General features: G+C 34.8%; 1 long non-coding RNA gene across 1 annotated transcript; it reads right to left on the bottom strand.

The window, feature by feature from the left end:
• Window positions 1–355: 355 nt before the first annotated feature.
• Window positions 356–1,360, bottom strand: LOC108173607 (uncharacterized). Its single transcript, XR_001790294.3, has 2 exons — window positions 859–1,360; window positions 356–602 (listed from the first exon to the last, which is right to left on the bottom strand). It is a non-coding gene; the product is annotated as an uncharacterized lncRNA (long non-coding RNA).
• Window positions 1,361–5,833: the final 4,473 nt, after the last annotated feature.

The following is a 5,833-nucleotide window of genomic DNA, read 5'->3' as shown; positions in this document are numbered from 1 at the left end:
TCCAGGGCAAAGACTATAATCGACCTACAACAGTTCGCTTAACATTGAATAGGGATAGTAAGGTTGTAAACACTATATACATCTATAATAGAGACACAACATGAACATTCACGATATTTACTTGTAAAATCTAGTAAGCAGAAGGAACTCAGTACACTTCAGCAATGGATAAGGATACTTCCTCATTTTGTCGGATTACTTTGAAACTTTGTTAGGATATATTCATTATCTCGTTATTTTCATGATGAAGATAGTATTTTCACTAAATCTAGTTTATTTTTATCCAATATAGTCCCAAGTTTGAATTAATCCCCGAATAATACTTGACAGTAAATAACAGGGGAACACTGAGAAATAAGAAATAAGAAATAAGAATTCGACTATCATACATGATTAAATCACAAAATGAGTCAAATATTCTCAAAATCATTCTAAACGTGACATTGAAATCAAACTGACCAAAGTCTAAATAGAATTGAGCATAGCATCTCTTCTTGTTCTTGATCACTGTTGTTCCCAATGTGGTCCATTCCGGCTTCCCAGAATTATCGTCCGAAAAGGGTTTCACCAGCAATTGGTGAATTGAACTTTCGTCCCTTCCACTAATTTAGTACGCAAAGAAAATATTGGAAGGGAAACAAAATCCAACAAATATAAAAGGGGTCAGTGAAACAATACAAATATTCATAAAAATTAAAATTAAAATTTTCTGCAAGGGGCATCCCAGAATTTAAATTCACACTAAACCCATTTCCTAGTTCTCTTAGTTCAAGCGAACCCAGAAACAAAAAAATGAAAAAAAAAAAAATTATTGGCATCCAAACACCTCAAAGCCCAACCAAAAAAAAAAAGAAATACCTTTGCGGGTCTGGAGCTCTTCGCTTATTGGTGTTTTAGTATTGGTACTGCGTCTTTTCCAGACGGTCAATTCATCGTTGTTTCCATCAGTAACAATAGGAGGTGAAGCTGCTGGTTTGGGTGAAAAAGAGGAGGAGGAGGAAGGGGGGTTTGAAGAGGGCACTGATCTTTGATTGCATTGCATGAATGCGTCAGATTGATTTGAGTTCATTGCCCTTCCATCATTCTTTGGTTCAGAGAAAACATAATGAAGGAAAAAAGTGGAGAAGAGAAGAAACATTGTCGAAAAGTGAGAACAAACACAGATAACACATAGAAGAAAAAACCAAGGAGAGAACTCGAGCTAGGTTCGTGTTTTTAGGCGAGAAAGCTAGTGGTTTCTAGAAGCAAATGGAAACGGACTGGATTTTTGCCATCCCCACGATTACCTACACATGTACATCTACGACACATGTACATCAACAGTAGTGGCAGAGAGTCAGTGAAAGCACCAAAGAGGCAGAAATGAAATAAAACAAATCAAGTGGGCGCAAATCGTTCACACACCGTTAATGAACAGTATGCCCTCTCACACGATGAACAGTGCTTTTCTGCTGGCTTTTAGAATATAGATATAGATAATATAAATATAAATGTTATGTGATTAATGCATGAGTTGCACAATTAGCTAGGTTGATATGCATTCATATATACACCATCACTGAGCTATGAGAATGTGAAACATTCTTTGGCACTGCAGGTCGCATGTTGACTGGTCCATAGGTGGACATTCTTTTTTTTGCTATTCTATTGATTAAAATCCTATTCATTTTCAATTTTTGATCAAGATCCTTGGATATTAATAACATCATTAATTATTTGAATAATAAAATATTTTTATTTTTAAATATATTATTTTAGTGTTAAAAATGTTACAATTAATATATTTATATTTATGGCTAAATTTTTTATCATATATTTTTATTTTTAGTTTGTACCAATTTTTTTTTCATTTTTAATTTGTACCCATATATTAGTTTCTTTTTGTGCCCATATTTTTTAAAGTTTTATTTGTATTTGTACCCATGTGCCATGTGCATCACGTGACATTGTATATTTAATGTCACATCCCGACCCGGGGCGGATCACTTCCTGGGCCCGCTCCACTACTGTAGCACGATATTGTCCGCTTTGGGCCCCGACCACGCCCTCACGGTTTTGTTTTTGGGAACTCATGAGCAACTTCCCAGTGGGTCGCCCATCATGGGATTGCTCTTGCACGCTACTCGCTTAACTTCGGAGTTCCGATGGAACCCAAAGCCAGTGAGCACGCCTTGATTCTAGGATCGGGGTGTGTCATTTAATCAATGATAGAAAAATTACATATGGTATATTTATGTTTTATGCCTAAACTTTGTATATTTATGTTTTATGCATGGGTACATTCATCAAAACTAACCAAAAAATTATTGTACCAAAACATGGGTACATTCTTCAAAAATACAAAAAATAAGATATTAGGCTTAATAATATTATTAAATTTCTTCTATTAAACTTGACATGAATACATTCTCAAATCAACGAAATAGAATGTACCCATATAAGTTTAAAAAATAGATTAGATAAAAGATTGAATGAATTTTATATAAAAAAAAAGGGTACATTTTATATTAAAAAAAAGGGTACATTAATAAAGAACAATGGATACATTATAAATAAATTAGGGTACATATAAAAGATTAAAAAATTATGAGTCCAAATGATTTTTTTTTTAAATATAGGTGCTAAAAGAAATTAATACATGGGTACAAAATAAAACTAAAAAGAAAATACTACAAATTTAAAAAAATGTTGCAAATTGAAAGTGGGTACAAACTAAAAATATAAATATATGATACAAAGTTTAGGCATAAAACATAAATATACCATATGTAATTTTTCTATCATTGATTAAATATACAATGTCACGTGATGCACATGGGTACAAATACAAATAAAACTTTAAAAAATATGGGCACAAAAAGAAACTAATATATGGGTACAAATTAAAAATGAAAAAAAAATTGGTACAAACTAAAAATAAAAATATATGATAAAAAATTTAGCCATAAATATAAATATATTAATTGTAACATTTTTAATACTAAAAGAATATATTTAAAAATAAAAATATTTTATTATTCAAATAATTAATGATGTTATTAATATCCAAGGACCTTGATCAAAAATTGAAAATGAATAGGATTTTAATCAATGAAGTAGCAAAAAGAATGATGTGAACCTAATTTCTCCTATAATATATGTAAGAGAATTAGTGCATTCCTATAACAAGTTGGAGATGGATTGGAACCAAAAGTTGTTATGTTCCACTATGAGGAGAAAGAAATGTATAACCAAACTCTGTAAAGCAAGCAATTGAAAATTACCAAATGAGAATTTGAAAATAATAAATAATGATAAGCATTATGCAGGGAGGAGAACATAAAACACTATTATCAATAAAGATTTTTGTAACCTTTGTTTGTGGAAAGTTTTAAGCAAAAGACAAGATCCTCAACCCTGATGACAGAGTAATCATACAACAACCTATAACATAACATAATTGTGTCTGAGTTGACAAACATTAGATGACAGAATATTCTATATAAAAAAATAAAAAATAAAAGAAAAATAAAAAAACAAGAGGAGTGACAACAAATACACAGTACCCTTTTGTTCCTAACCTCGTCCCTAATCATTTGGTATGTAGACGGGACGGGACGGAGCGGAATGGGACGGGACGGGACAGGACAGGACGGAACGGAGAGGGAGCAAAGATGCCCTTAGATGGAAACAAGGAGGAAGAAGAAGGAGACGGAGATGTTATAATTTTGTGTTCCACGGATGTGGAACGAGTCGTTCCAGGGGGATGAGGCGGAACGAAAATTCACCCAAAATTCGTTCCGTGGAACAGCGCGTTCCATCCGTTTTAGGCGCACCAAACGTGGGACGGAACGCCTCGTCCCACGTACCAAACGGTATAGAAGAATCTATTGAGCAATGACAGAAACTACAAAGTGATTTTGAAATTTCTAGTACATAATAATAGCAATATCTAGTTCGGAGCTCTGGTGCAACAGTTGGAAGTACAGATAAGGTAAGTTTCTTGGTAGTGTATCTTGCAGCACAGATATGCTTGCATCATAGATAACTTCTTATTAAGCACACGAGCAACACCACTGAGCATTTAAGAACCAGTTTCATGACCTTTTCGTGTTACTAAAAATTAGCTTTACTGATTATGTTGAATCAAGCTTTAGATGAAAGAGAAAGAAGGGGAAGGTGATAGGGTTTAGTGGAAGAGTTGCGGAATGCAGGATCATAATTGTAGATCATACTAAAGTCATTGTTGCTGATGATACAGATTAAGGATTCCAGGCCCTCGCCTGGATGAATACTACTTTTGAATTAGTATTGTTTCTACCTTTGCAATACTGCTTTATACAGATGTGAACAAATGCAAAAAAGGATATGATATTACTTTGGTTGCTAATTGATTAGTTTCAAATGCAAGAAAGGATTAGTTTCTAATGTTATATTTTTATGGTTCAAAAAGTGTAGATGTCGTAGTTGATCACTCGTCGTCGGAGTGTGATCAATGTGCCCCCTGCATTTTCAGCACCTACTACTTCAGCAGTGAGTGCTCCATTGATTAGGGAGCCTACACCCCTTACTGAGGCTACTCCTAGGGCGTCCCAGGTGCCCGCATCATCGACGTCATCAGTGTCAGTTCAGCCACTCAATGCACGCCGGCCTTACCGACGCCGCCGCGATCCAGAGCCTTATGATCACACTTCCTTGACATCCACAATCGAGGGTGGGGACTCACAGCTAGGTACTTTATTCTAATTCTCACTATGTTGTATTTTTTTTTCATTTTAAAACTATTATTTTTATGATTGTGAAAATTTGCCGGATTGTGAAAATGTGTTGCGGGTGTGAATTATTGTTATTTTACTGTTTTTCAGGTTTTGGGAAATGATATACTATTAGGGGAGTTTTTTGCCAAATTTTTTGTAGAAATTTTAGCTTAGGGTTTTTGACACACCCTGACTGAGATCAAGGCATGCTGGCCGTCACGTGAGAGTGACGTAGCCATGTGCATAGTGCGGAAGCAATAAAGATAAGAATTATATGAATAATTAAGAACCAAATTACTAGAGTGCACTACTAAACAGAAGGTGATAGGAGTTAGTTACAACAGTAAACACTCCTAATCAGAGCATAATAAGTCTAGGTGCAGTCCATTAGGACAAGTACTAGTTACACAGTACCAAGAATGTCCTACTATTAATCAAATAGGTCAAAACAGCCGACAATCCCGAGCCACCAACATCAAGCTTACTTAGAACCTGGAGGGGTGCAAAACAGAAAACGTGAGTGGACGAAAACAAATGTTTTACAAAATCATTTTCTTTATCAACATAACTAACCCCTCGCTGTAAAACAAGTATAATTTTTCCCAGAATTAGAATATAAGCATATGCATAATACACACACACACACACACACACACACACACACACACACACACACACATATATATTAATTCATATCAATTCAATTCATGCTTCACATAATCATATTCATATGTATGCCATGCAAAATATAACCAAGTAAACAATCCAGGTAAGAATGATTTCGTAGAAATATGATATGTTAACCGAAACCCCTGAGGTGGTCTGTACGGCTGAATTCATGGCTCAAAAGTCAATCTAGCCGGAGTCACTACAATGACCTATACGGCAATATATTGCACATAAGTCGGAACCACTAAGAAGGGTCTGTACGAAAAGATTGGGTGAAATATAATTATGCTCAATACTACTCTCACATAATAGCCGAGCGATAAATCGTTAGTCACCTACGAGTTGGAACCATAAATAAGGTATGTATGACAAGACTGTGCACCTAAATTGGATCCAATGTGAGCATATGGTGCGGGAGGTGACATAAT

This window comes from Malus domestica, chromosome 15 (genome assembly GCF_042453785.1).
Source record: "Malus domestica chromosome 15, GDT2T_hap1".
In the NCBI taxonomy this organism is placed as follows: Eukaryota; Viridiplantae; Streptophyta; class Magnoliopsida; order Rosales; family Rosaceae; genus Malus; species Malus domestica.
Note: the sequence above shows the minus strand (reverse complement) of the source record. Positions and strands in the feature narration are given on the sequence as shown.